This window comes from Photinus pyralis, unplaced genomic scaffold (assembly GCF_008802855.1).
Source record: "Photinus pyralis isolate 1611_PpyrPB1 unplaced genomic scaffold, Ppyr1.3 Ppyr1.4_unclustered_Scaffold539, whole genome shotgun sequence".
NCBI classification, from domain to species: Eukaryota; Metazoa; Arthropoda; class Insecta; order Coleoptera; family Lampyridae; genus Photinus; species Photinus pyralis.
In genome coordinates, this window is record NW_022171768.1 from 1 (window position 1) to 15236 (window position 15236).

General features: G+C 34.3%; 1 long non-coding RNA gene across 1 annotated transcript; it reads right to left on the bottom strand.

The window, feature by feature from the left end:
* Positions 1–13941: 13941 nt before the first annotated feature.
* LOC116182463 lies at positions 13942–14608 on the bottom strand. Its single transcript, XR_004147525.1, has 2 exons — positions 14479–14608; positions 13942–14191 (listed from the first exon to the last, which is right to left on the bottom strand). It is a non-coding gene; the product is annotated as an uncharacterized LOC116182463 (long non-coding RNA).
* Positions 14609–15236: the final 628 nt, after the last annotated feature.

Consider the following 15236-nt stretch of genomic DNA (forward strand, 5'->3'; position numbering starts at 1 on the left):
TCTGAAAATTCTTAAAATTCTAAAGACAGGATTCTAAAGATTCGAACGATTTGCAAGATTCGCGAGATTTGAAATATTCGGAAGATTCGAAAGATTTTATATATGTTAAAGATTTGAAGATTTTTACACATCTAAGGTTCATACTCTAAGCAGGTTCAAGTATGAATTTCTTGAAATTATGACTGTTTTTCAAGGCTTATGCTTTTGGTTTACAGTTATAATTTTAAAGATTTTAAAGATTCTGAAGATTCTGGAGATTCTGAAGATTCTGAAGATTCTGACGATTCTGAAGACTCTGAAGATTCTCAAGATTCTTAAAATTCTAAAGACACCAAGGATTCTAAAGATTCGAACGATTTGCAAGATTCGCGAGATTCGAAAGATTTTATATATGTTAAAGATTTGAAGATTTTTACACATCTAAGGTTCATACTCTAAGCAGGTTTAAGTATCAATTTCCTGAAATTATGACTGTTTGCCGTAATGCGCCAATGAGCTCGCATTTTGAAGTTTTGATTCCATCTGGTTTCAGAGATATATTATCATGGTATAAGTTGTAAGGTTCAGAAGTCAAGTTCAAAGTTTACGTTTCCGAAAGTATATGAAACAAGGTTCAAGATCAAAGAAATCAAAACGCAATACTAAAAGAACCATACTTCTGACTCAATTTGATATTCAACGTTTAACGGCCAGCATACAACTCTATTATAGAATTCTATAACGGTCAGTGATAAGTGTTCCAGTTTGAACCTTGGAACCAGGAACTGTTAAGGTGCTAGGATTCGATAAAGACATTTCAAGGTTTAAGTTCAAGCTTCAAATACCAATGTATCAACATCAATGTTCCTATTTCAAAGTCCAAATTTTGCAAACCTTAGAACTTAAACAATCAAACCTGAACCTTAGAATTCCAGCCTTACTAAAAGATTTAAATCTAAATACTGAGTTCTCAAGGTCCGAGTTCTAATTTTAAAGTTCAAGTGGCAATGTTCAGCCTTCGAAATACAAAGCTCAACAAAGTGTAAGGTGCAAGATGCAACAATCTACGTTCGAATTCGAATTTTTAAGTGTTGAAAGTTCAAAGTGAAAATTTAAATTCAAAACTCTTTCTGTATGCATTAGTCAATGACCAAGTTTCCTTAATTTTTTTCTCACATGTCACATAACACAAGATGTTGTCAGGATTCAGTAGTTAAGACACAGGATCCGACTGTAAAACCAACACTTATTGGCTTAAGGTTCCAAAGTAGAGAGTAGTCGCTTGATGTTTGCGAGTTGATGTGTGAAGGCGCGTCTGAAGTCTCAAGGTTGATGTTTTAAAGGTTAAAGTTCCAAGATTCGGTGCTACCGGGTAATTCGCACTCTGACAGCTGCATACGTTTAAGGTTCAAGATGAAATAATTAAGGTTCGGATTACAGCTTTTAAGTTTTATAGTACCTATATTGCTGTGCAATATAATGAAGTGCGATGAACCATACACAGAACACCTCAAACTTAACTAGCTCTCTAATTAAGTCTCTCCCAGAACACATTTTTACTTCAAATTCCAGGTTCTAAGGAAACAATGGCCACGATCAAATTCCTTAAATTCCAAAAGGATCATTTACACAAATTTTGAAGACCCCTGAAGTGAACTTTGGGTCTGGATCAACAAAATTAATCATAATTGATCATGAGACATCTATCTGGACCGTTAAAGGGATCGAATAAACACATGATTTGCAGTTTTTTGTTACAAATCCCAATAGAAAATCCGGGCAAACAGAACACTAATTGCGAAACAAAAAAGACGCACTTAACCAAAACGTAACGGACTAACTTGTCTTTTTTAAAATTCTCTTCCAAACAGGTTGCAGAAGTATTCACCACCAAATTTTAACGCAGCAACTCGGCCTCGAAATTGGCACAAAGACCCCGTTTCAACGCTAACTCCAGTATTTAACGTGTCTTCCCTCCTTAAACAAGTTAAAATTTTTCATCAAATTAGATACAACACAAACACTTCGCTACAGGACGCTCTTAACACTCACGTAGGCAATTTTTACGCGGAAGTATGTTATCTAAAATACACAATTTTTTACGAAAACAAACAATCTTCTTTCGATTAAAATGCATTCTTATCTCTAGATAATTACATCAACCTTTCATAAAAATAAACGAAGTTCCCAATAAATTAAATCTGAACTGTCACCTAAATGATATACCAAAACAAAATTGATAACGAAAATGAAATAAAATTCCCTATACTTAACAAAAAACAAAACAAATAACTAGGATACAAGCTAGATGCGCAATAATCGTTTTGTGTTAATGTGTAAAGAACCCCACCAGATTAATTAAATGAATTGAAATGAACATTTGATTAATAATTGACGACCCGCCATTATATCAGGCGACTGGACCCAAAACGACAACGTCCAGATCGACATTGTTCACACAGCAATATATTTGCAATTTCAGAGTGAAAGTCACAAAGACAAAGACAAAGATTCAAGTACATCCTTAGACTACAAGTTTAAAAATTGAAGTTCCAATTTTTAGAGTTAAATGAAAAGAATAAAGTTTCTGTTTAGGTTCAAAGGTCAAGAATGTGAAATGTAAGAAATCAAAATCAATGTTAAGTTTTAGTTGAAGGCTGAAAATTGGAGAATGGACTTTGAAAGGTAAAGGCAACCAAAATCTGGTTAATAAGAAATGAAGATTAACAGAAAACTAGACGCAGAAACTGGAAGATTAATACCTACTCGCAAAATTGAGATATTCAAAATGAAATTTGTTGATTCAAGGTTCAAAAGCTCAAGGTCCAGGTTCGAGCTCTATAGGGTTCAAGGCGCCAGTAAGACCTGATTACCAAAGCTACATTTTTGTATGTACCTCATAATTTAAATTCACCAACCACACTTACTTTTCTGTGGAACGAGACTTAAAAAATCTATTTTCTGGCTTTTTACTTAACTTTTACTTTATGTAGAGAGGACATTATCGATATCAATCATAGCAAATTGTAAGTAGCGTCAAAAAGTGCACGAAATTATGGCTCCTGGCTGGATAATTAAATTAAAAAGTTGAAAATGGATGTGTAACTAGGTTCGAAGTCATGACAATAATTTTCCCTGGTAAACACAATAATTCAACTAATTGACTTGAATATATTAAAAAGATGATCTCCTAATATTCAAATAAATGCAGAAAGTAGCTTTTGCGCTATTCATATATTTAAATTGGTTGCCCGTCCGCTTCCTTAGAGCTTTGAATATAAAATTTCAAAGCTTAGAGTAAGTAGGTAATTGTAATTTACATTGTTTATGAGCATACCTATAAATATAAATATTATACAAATGCATACACAATTACAAATTGTTTCAACAACCGAATTCGGTTTATCTTTCCTAACTGATTGGCATTAAAAGGACGGTAATTTAAAATAAATTACACCGTCGAGATTCTTGTCTGAGTCTGTTTTTATTTAGAATATGGCACCACATTAAAACCGAAATAATAATGCGTGATGGTGTCACTTTATATTCGCATACGCCTGTCATTACCCGGTAAATATCGAAACGATTAAACGAGTGGACGTTTTTTGGTTCGTCTGTAATAAAAACTGGCCATAAAAAGGTAAAATTCCATTTAGTATGCGTGATAAATAATTAATAGCTGATAATTTTGACGTAAAAATTAAAACACCAATCTGCACACTGTGCCCATTGAGGATATAGACCTAGAAGTTTTTTTAATGTCTTTAATATGCAAATTTCTAGCACACAGAACTTGTCGATATTTGTTAGAACAACTCTTTCGCTAAATGATGTTTAATAAATTTAATCAAATTTTGTCGCCGGTTAAATAATTCCACTCTAATTATCGGATTTAATAATAATCTCATCAATTTTGCCATAATTAGGTCACAAAATTTGTGTCCAGAATCGTTTTAATCGGTATAAAATGCTAATGGCACGGAATTCCTCGCACTTCCAGGAAATAAAAGAAGATTTTATGGAAAAATTAGTTACGTAAGAACCGTCTGCTATACAAAACAAACAAATAAATTCCGTCCACTCAAGTATGCAGCTTTGGATATATAATAATCAAAATTTTCGTCGCGTTTTACGAACGATTTAAATCCGCGCGCACATTTCAAAGTTTATAACAGGTAATTACATAAAGTTATTACAAATGACAAAAAATTTTTCACAGGCTTTCGCGTACTTCTTGGCTCAACATAAAAAGATAATATCTATAACGTGTAAGGCATACAAGGTAGCACATACGTGTTTAGTACCTACACCGCTGTTCTCTTTCTTTTTATATTTATTGTAATACAAATGAAACTTCATTATTTACCTTAAAACTTATTCTAACTAATTATAGCTTTTCAGTTTCTATGTCGTATGTCGTAGGTAGACAAATTACAGATGTCTGATTATGAATAGGTAACCAGAACGTCGGAGTTTGTGGTTTCTTTTATCTTACTAAGGTCCATTTTACTTTTCGCTTGGATGCATTTCCGCCTTCATTAAAAATACCACCGCATCGCAATGAATATTACCACCTATCACATATAATTACTCAATAATTTACCTGCGCAAGTAATTATTGACTAACTTAATCGCTAGTTGCTATACCGTTCTAATCGCTAAATATTGCAAAAACGTTTTAACATTCCACGAATTTGTTTTTTACTCGATCTGTGATTTAGTTATCTGCATTCCCCACCCCAAGCTTAAGAGTCAAAACGTCCTCAAAACATTCATTTGTGTTCCTTTTATACCGATGTGTTCATTAGCCTAAACGAATTTTAATAAAACACAATAAACGAGATGCTTTACTCCAATTTAAAATCAGTAAAGTAAATAATTGTTAAATTGTGGTAATCTGCATTTGCCAAACGCGGATCACTCGATCTTAAAATCTACATTATTATGAAAGGCCTCAAATAAATAACGATATACCAACTAGGTAACTTTTAAATTTCCAAAAAATTCAAAAAATAGTTCGGCGTTACGATCCGCGCCGAAATTAGATATTTAGAGAGTCGACGATTTAAAGTGCGTATATCAACCTATCAAAATTCCACAACATAACCAACTCTTTACGATTACTGCATTCATCATTTTTGAATTTTTGAAAAATTAAAAGCGTAAAAAGTAGAAAAGCCATACGTGGATCACTATATAAATCAAAATTCCACGACAGAATAAAATTCTTAAGATTATAATATGTAGACTCCTTAATTTTTCGAGGACAAACAATTGTCTGTCTTGAATGTACCGGTCTAAAAACTCGTACCACTAAAATCAAAATTCCACACATAATAAAATTAGGTATAAATATTACAATACACATATATGTATTAGAGTTTTTCAAGAATTCAAAAAACTTGAATGTTTGGCCTTTAATTTTAAAGGCAAAACGTTAGAGTACTAAAGTATTAAAAACGCAGATTGCTAAAAGGGCGATAACGATATGTCTTAAAATGCGTATCACTATAATCAAAATACCAATACACATTTTTCAAAAATTAAAAAATGGTCCGAATTTGATGTTCGCACAATTGGACATTTTCACTGATGCCGTGAAGATGTTTACTTGAAATTACCAACGAACCACGATACTGTGAAGTACGAAATATTCATCAGGAGAGCAAGATACGAGTGTACTTTCCAAAAAACGTAATACTGAGGGGTCTGAGCGCTACTGAATACCCCCCAGTAAATAAAGATGCGATTAGGTACCTTTTCCCAATGACTACACTATGAAATTAATAGGAGCAAAATAAAAGGAATTATCGAATTCTACATTTCTAATTGCAGGCCGCGGAAATACGTCATGTCAAAGTACTTACTCAAATTTCTACATTTGGTTTTTGATACTACCGCAAATTCAGTGTATAAGTACCTCCCTGTTCTTGACAATAGACCTTAGAGAGGTAAGGTTCGATTCCGAAGGAGCGAAACTTCCGATTGATTTTGCACTTTCGATTCCGGATTCGGTTCCGACGAATTTTCATCGATTGATATAACGGAGGTTGATGGACAGCATCGGTCGGCCACAATCAGTGCATTGGCGTAAGAACAAACAAGTTTATATTTGTCGCGCGAGGATACCTTTTCACTTGTTATTTTGTTCATTAAATATAATTTGCTTCTTTTCGAGCCACTTGATTTGATTTATTTACATATTACCTAGTATTGTTTAAAATGTGACATGTTTCTTCTGCCTGCGATTACCGATCCGATTTCGGTTCCGATTACGGTTCCGATAAACCAAATTTAAAAACTCCGCTTACGAATTCGGTTCCAATATAACCACTTCCGCTACATCCCTACTAGACATGTAATATCCACGTTTATAAAAATGCATTTGCTCTATCTTGATTTTTTCATCTTACCCGTATAACACCCAATCAAATCCAAATGCAAACTGCGAGTTGAAGCAAATTTTCGCATAACTTGGTGGCAAACAATACAATAGTACACCCTGGCAATTATGGTATATGACTGACTGTACGCATCCAAACAATAATTCAAATGCAAATCGTATATAATGAACATAAGGTTAGGTACTATAATAATGTGTTTTATCTAAAAGGATTTGGTAGTGTATTATATTCCTTAATAAGATTGGTAGGTACTTGGTAGATTTCGACTTTGAGGAACTTGAAATTAATTGGATAACATGGATTAAACACGTTTTTTTGGAATAAACCTTTTTCTTAATCCCAAATATTCACGCATTTAGCTCCGATTTTGCAATTAGAGACCATCAAAAAGACATCAGTAATCGATGTTTAAATTTAACAATTCTAAATAGGTAAACAAATGGAGTCATTTTATAGAAACTTTGAAAGGCTTTCCGCCAAATGCATGGGTAATATATATTGCGATTCGAACCAATAAATGATGATTTGCCTACTTACAGCAATAGTGAAAAGAATCTAACCAGGCATACTTGCATACTGCAAATCTACACCATCAGACTCTAATTATACTGGCACTAATTTCATTGTAGCGTTGAGTGTGTATATTTTATCAATCAACGGTTGTAGCTAGTAGAGGTAGGTGATTTTAAGTACCTATTCAACTATAACTAAAGGTTGCCTAATTTTGATAATCCACCATACCTATATACCCATCATAAGCAATTCATTTGATCATTAATTAAACAATCGTATTTTCAATAAAAATTGCAATTTCCTTAATCCATGATGAAATAAATGTAAGCGAGAAAGTTTGACACAGAGCGAATGATGATGTGCGACGTTTCCTGAGTCCTGACACGGAAATATCAATATTATTAATAATAATATTAATAAGGTTCGACCCTGGAAGGTTCGCAACAAAAAGGTTCGACCCCAGAAGATTCGCCTTCCTTCAAAAATGTTCGCCTCGGGACGATTCGCCCCAAGAAGATTCAATCCCGGAAGATTGCCCCAAGAAGCCCAAACCCCTGAAGATTATTCGCCGCCGGAAACTTCGCCCCTATAGAAAATCAGATTTTTCCGCAGAATATTCGGCTTCGAGAAGTTTCCATAAGATTATAGCACGCGAAATATTCATATCGCGCTTCCGGATTTTCGTGTCCTAGAAAAATTCCTCCGGAATCGGCGGAATACTTACTCCTACAAGACTTGCCCTATCAAAATTCGCCTAATCAGCAGTACATAGGTCCCTAATCAGCTCATATCCATAGCCAAAAGTAGGGGCTAAATCGATTACTATACTTTAGGAATTACAAAAATGTTAAAAATCTCGCAGTGACAAAAACCTAATAATGCATGTTATGATGATTATAAGCAGAGTGAAAATTACGGTATATGAAACAAGCAAAAACACGACCCGTAGCTACTATAACAAAAACACAACGAAAACACTCATAATTTTTTGATTCTATTTTAGATTATAATCGTTTTTATGTCTTACTAACCTATCATAGCACATTTTATATCTGTGATACGCGGGCATAAAGTACCTACCACTTTATGCCCTAGGGCATTAAGTATCACCATAGTAACTCATTTATACTTAATGACAAAACAAACAAATATTTGCAGGTCATTGAAAATTAGAAACGTAAATTATTAATTGTCAATACCTACTAAATCACAAGATTGGCCTTATTTCGTATAGTTTCTGGAACTTCTTGCTCATTCACGATTAATTGAATTATTTAAAATTACGTTTGACGTTTGGATGGTTTCAATCACATTAACAAATTTGAACCACGCATACTCGATCAAACATAATGAATTATTTTGTAAACGAATTTTGACGAAGAAAACTATTTGTAAAACATAAAATTGTGTATGTACCACGGGCATAAACAGATGTTTATACTCTCGGGCGACTAAAAAGCTCTCGGGCCATAGGCCCTCGAGCTTTTTAACTCGCCGCCCTCGAGAATATAAACATCACTATTATGCCCTTAATACATAAATAACTATTATAAGCACCCAAATGAGGGTATTAATTGGACTTTATGGCACAGAACTGTCAAAAATTGCCTAGCAACGATACTGCCACTCGCAAAACTTGCTATATTCTTTTTCATATAGATCTTTGGATTTATGAGGAACCACTTTACTTGGTGCGATTTCGAATTCACGTAATATTTCGTCAGAATAAACGTTTTCCATTTCACCTACACTCATTTCCAACAGCGAATTGTTTGATAAAAAGTAAAGTCTCAGTATCCATAGCAACACAAAAAAGCCAACTATCTACACCACTCATATTTGGTTAGCGACAAATTCCTGCAAGAACTACTAATCCCTTTTAACTTTTTAGAGATTGATGTGCTAAAATAGAATAAAACGTTGTATATGTACCACGGGCATATAATCGATTATGGCCCTCGAGAAATTAAAAGCCCTCCTTCGTCGGGCTTTAAACATTCTCTCGTGCCATAATCTTTTGATTATGCCCTTAATACATAAATAACTATTAATTGATGGCCAAATGTAAAAATCCTCACAGAAGTTAAGTGCGAAAATTATGCTGCAGTATAGGTTAAAAAGGGGAAGATTAATGGCAGCTGGTATATAATAATTTTTGCAATGTTAGAAAAGGCATACGTTTCTTGTGTTAACTGCCAAACACCGGCAATTTGACCAGAACAACGATGGGACACTATCATCCAAATAATAGATTCGAAATAAAACAAAATTAGCATAGCATATCAGATTAATCACGGAAAGAGTCCTATTAACTTTATAGTGGACCGGTTAAACTTGGAAAAAGTTGGGATCAAAATTAGATACCTACCTATACTCGTATCTACAATTTTATGACTGAGAAGCTTCCTAGTTTATATTTGTACGAGGATTGTTTATTTTTGATTCAAAAAAGTCAGCAGTAATTATTGGTTAGTATATAATTTTTTGGATCAAAAATGCATCTTTAGGGCGAGCATGCAAAATAACCACAAAAGTTCGAAAATAAATGAAAAGCTCAAAAGTGCTTTTACTTGTGAAGTCGTTTGATTATAAAAACCTAAACGGTGATTTTTTTTAAATATTAAGTACTTAGTTATTTGCGAACTATCTGCACAAATAGAAAACTATTTTGTCGTGGAAAACTTAAAAAAAAACTTCTGCATGGTTTTCAGACACATGCACCTAAATTCATGCGGGCTGTTGTGAGAACTTTCTGGTTTACTTATATACATTTATTTTATTACGAATTATGATAGTACACTTAATTTTTTTATTGGCGCTCCATTGGCATTTTACATATAAGATAGGAATATAGAAAAACCGTAATTTTTAGGTTTAGGTAGGTATAACCGTATAACAAGTCAGTAGGTATAGTTAGGTATAGGTACTTACTATAGCAAAATATGCCATATAGATGACTGATGCTATACTATGCGAAGTGCGCAAGACAGTTTGACATCAGTTGATGGTACCACGATAGAAATAAATAAGAATAACTTATTCTTATTAACCCATTACCAAATATAACATAGGTAAGTGAATATCTAGATATTAAAGTACTAAAATTGTCCGATATTTGAAATTTTGAAAATGCGTCTCCGTCCGTCTCCTGTTTGTCTTTTCCCCTTCAGATTTTATTTTTGTACCCGGTGCATACTTCCATACAGTTGCAATGCAATTAGTGATTAATTTCAAGCATATTGTAAAGATATTATTACTTAGGTATGTATACTACCTATACGCTTTACGTAAATATTATGAATGAAATCTACCATGTGATTACTATAGTTAGGATTAGATAAAGGATGTGCAAAAAGCCCAGTAAGGAAATAACGTGAAAGTATAAAATTGGGGTTAGATACGAATGACGTCCATTCACGTACCTACACTTACCATTTCTTAATAAACTTTTAGACTGTTCTGTCAAAAATATTTGTAGACAGTGACGTCAGTCGCAACTTTAATTTATGTAATACTCTCGGCGCTCGTGACACGAAAATAAAATAAATCTCTGAAATAATTTACACTTTTTCAGAGATTAAGTTATTAATAAAGTAATTATAAGATGTTATCTAGATAAGATTTACATATTCATATTTATAATAGAAATTGTTTTAATATATTCACGTTCGCTTCTCTTGATAGTGCAAAGGAAAATTATTACGTCAAATCCGGCGGTTCATATCGTTAATGTTCCTTTTTATGTGCCTATATTAAAGATGAGTTTGATGTCTCTTAAACGAATGGAATTCTTTTGTGGTCTTTGATGATAATATCTCAACAACTGTTTTCGCTGCTGTAAAAAAAAGTGGAACCGCGCGCGCTCTTTTTTCTTCCGAAATATGCGTATACGGATGTCGAATGCTCTACCTCTTGTATGAACGCAAAAAGCAAATCAAAGTGAAATTACAGCACTAATTTGAGCAAATTGATCGGTGATGAATGCAATTTCATGGAATTACAAATCGTTTTGTTATAAGTTCAGGGCATGAGTTGATCGTTCATCAGACGAGTCAGTAGCTGACAACTGCTGATGGATCGGCGGGCGCAACAAGCTGTAGATGGGCAACGCGAGGTGCTGTAAATATCCTGTGTCAACCTACGAGGATGTGATTCGACTTACAATTAAAGACCTCAAATTTTTGTTGAAATTTGGTCATCCAGTTTATGTGTCACGTTTTATTTTTTATTATTTAGATTGTTTGCTTTTGTCGTGCCTTTGTTGATAAAATTATGTTAACAACCCGCTTAACGGTTATACATTTTTTGTTCTTATGTATCTAATAATAAGTAAATATTTGCAGCCGTTATCGACGTTAAACGACTTTTGGGGTGCGTTCGAATTTTACGATTTATATGCTTAAAAAACAGCGTTAACGTACCACCACATTGAACCCTTCCCTCGTCCTTTACTCCTGCTGTCGACGTACTCTACGGAAATGCACCCCATTAAGAGAACAACTACTGTCACCACCGTAATTTTCATAGTGGTCCACCCGCACACACACAGCACACCGTCACAAACGTAAAAAATAAACAATATCACCCAAATTCACTATTTACTTTACTTGGGGGTAAAGTAGGGATTTTTTATTCGTAAAGGACCGAATAATGCCGAATAATTACATGAGGAGGAGTCAGGATAAAGTCCTGACCACCCACATCTGAATCCTTTGTGGCACTGAAGCTCTGAATTCACTTGCACGTGTGGTCCTGTACACGTGGAAATCTACTCCTCCTCTATATAGCGTCCCATCCAATAAGCTGGACCAGACACGCCTCTGACCTGGCCTCTTCCATTAAATAACCCGCCATTGCTCAACAAAAATGTGGACAATGATGACCCGTAATCGGACAGTGGAAATAGATGCTTGATGTCTTTCACATTTTCTGTTAAGTGAATGATTCCGTTTCTTTCTCTCCATTGGGTATACCTAAAGATGATCATTACAATTTTTTCCTTTTTATTTCATCAGAAACCTGACGCATAAAAATTCTCACAGTGGAAGAGCTTGAGAACCTTCTTTAGAAGACGTACAAAAAAGGGGAATCCTCGCGCAATGAATCTTCGAAGTCAAACGTATCTCTTCTAAATTGTTAATGGGATAAGCAACATGCTTCTTCGCACACCCAGCCCCGAACATTTTTGATGCCATTTTAAATAATTAAATGCATTCTACTGCTAGGTAAATAGCTTTGATAATGTTTAATCCTTAATTCCATTAGGATGCCTCTGTGGGAAAGATAATAAAGTTAGTATTTTTGTTTGTTTTCTTTTTTTACTTTATAAGATTCCACGAGATTTCTTGTCTAATTAATGGTCTTTAATAAATAGCAAGCTTTTATCATTTTGTATGTATGCAACTTTATACGTGCAAACTTACATATTTTAAATATTTCATTTAAGATTTTATTATCCTTTTTTATAAAGGTATGCTCGTCGTAGTGCATGCCTATTAGTTCCACATTCCAAGTTTTAGTATACCAGACATGAAAACGTACCTAACACAATTTATACCACACCTACCTTGAGTGGTGATTATAAATTACCATAGGTACATACAACAATCATATACCTACCGAAGTATATGTATAAAGTCGCAACATTGCCATTTTTACCTACTTATACCTACCATACCCTTTTGGATATATGTACACGCAATACGCAGTAGGTACCTAGGTATACCTATACTTTCATTAAACATTCATTCTGTATACCTACCTATAGGTACCTACGTAGCAACTCTGGTCAGAGCAGAGCTTAATCACTTGAACTAGGATAGATCCTGTTGCGCAAAGTGCATTTTTGTTTCATTATCGTTTTGAGAAAATCGTGAAAATAGTTATTTACATATGAGTATGGTAAATCAAGGTTTACGTTAACGAGTGAGATGTATACTGCCGAAGCGTAGCTGAGGCAGGAATTTCGAAACGAGTAACGTTAACTGATTTAACATACAAATAATGTAAAACATTTTATTTCATACTGCTCTTGTTTCTATTAAAATGCCATACAATTTTTGATTAGAACGTGGACGCGTTCAATTGAAAGCAAAAGTCGATCACTTGATTTGTTTGATCTGACAGTAGTTTGACACATTAATACATAGGTTTAGATGGATGTCAATTGATGTTGCTAGGCAACATTTCCAGTCTGGTAAAAATTTTCAGTCTGGTAAAATACGATTTACCAGACTCAAATCAGTCTGGGAAAGCGGCGATTACTAGATAGTATAATGAAATAAAAAATATTATATGCGTGGTATAGGTATAGGTAGGTAATTGCAGGCTATTTCGTATTGAAAGAGAATTATGAACTAGGGCTTAAACAATAATGACCACCCACATCAACAACACCTAAGTACATCAGCCCATTGTCAACAATGTGGTCGAAAAACGTCAGTATTAAAAAGCACATTAAGAATTATGGATACCTAAGTACTTATTGAAAAAATTAGTCAGTATAAGGGTAATTTCTGTACCTATAACTGACATTTAGCTAAAAACTCCAAAAATGATACGAAAACGAACTTACAAATCATTGTAATTATTAGATATGAATAGGCAACCCGATAATAAATCATCATTGTTGCGCCAACGAAGAGATCTATTTGGAAATATTATTTAGGTAACTAATTCAACGGTCGAAATGTATACCTATAGGTTGATGGGTAATCCGAAATAATCTGATAGGTACCTACCGCAAATTCGAGTACTTCTAGATTTCAAGAATTTAAGTAGGTAGGGTAAGTCGGGGGGAGATGGCCATAGTTTTATATCGTGCATGAAAATTTCACTAGAAACTGCAATAAAGAACCGCTCTTGCATGGATATACTTCCTAAAGTATCGGCAATCTACATCCTCAGGTAAAAAGACTTTATTTAAAAAAAATGATTAAAATAAAAATCAAAAACGAAAACAATGCAATTGGCCATCTCTCCCCAACCTATCGGGTAAGATGGCCATACTACTAGGGGAAATATGGCCAGGGTACAAACGACAACGTAAGGTAAGTATTTATTGGTGCTAAAATGAAACATGAAATCATCATTAATTAATTCAAAAAATAAACAGTAAAAACCAGTAGGTAAGGAATAGTTTTGCCCTCTAGGGTTTTTCGCGGTATGCCGAATGTCATGGAAGCCTGTCTGACGGAGGAATTGTTCTGGTTCACAGCTTCGATAGCAAGTATCAAATCATTTTGGCTCCAATTGCCACGGCATCGAACGTGCTTCGGGGTATACGTTCTTGGCATCTACGAAGAACAAAAATAATGCAATTAACTACATGGCCACCACACCCATAGAAAACATGGCCATCTATCCCTTTTGCCTGGGAGAGATGGCCATAGCAGGTTTGCAGCGACATAACTACAGCACCAACCGGAACTATAGGTTAGGATCATCTCTAAAGTTTCTACTTCCACAAAAAAAAATACCTGCAGCATGAAACTAACATGTATCATATGCTATCATATAATGTTTTGTATGTGGTTGAAAAATATTCAAGCCAATGAAACAATCAAAGTTATTTTATACTTACATTGAACAATCGTGGTGCGTAATACACATGCTACACAGCAAACTGATGCCACTAGGATCTATATTACAGCACCAGCAACGCCATCGATCGTTAAACATTGGAATTATTTGAGTGGGCCATCTTCCCCATATGGCCATCTTCCCCCGACTTACCCTATNAATACACATGCTACACAGCAAACTGATGCCACTAGGATCTATATTACAGCACCAGCAACGCCATCGATCGTTAAACATTGGAATTATTTGAGTGGGCCATCTTCCCCATATGGCCATCTTCCCCCGACTTACTACCTACTATGTACCTATACTTTATTAAACCATTTTTATTACAATGTTAAGTAAACAAAAAATAGGAAAAACGATCAAAATATGGAGTGATCCTAAAAACATAAATCAATATGTTAACCCTTTGACTGTTCCCTTTTACTTCAAATGCCTCATATCACGTTTCATATTCAACGAATTCTTTAAAAATGTGAAGACCTCTTTGTATAATGAGATTGCTTGTTGCGAATGATTGAAATCGATTTTACATAGGTATGTCCTTTATAGGTATCGCAACACACACACAATAGTATCGGTGTTTTTTGATAAATGGGGCTGCATGAGAGTCATACAATTAATAGCATAGGTATGTCTATTTTTTTAGTTCGCGAATTTTACCCACAAAAGGTTCCACTTTATACATTTCTTATAGGTAATCAAACTGACCACCTACATTAACATTTGTAACGTCAGCATTTATTTGTGTAAACT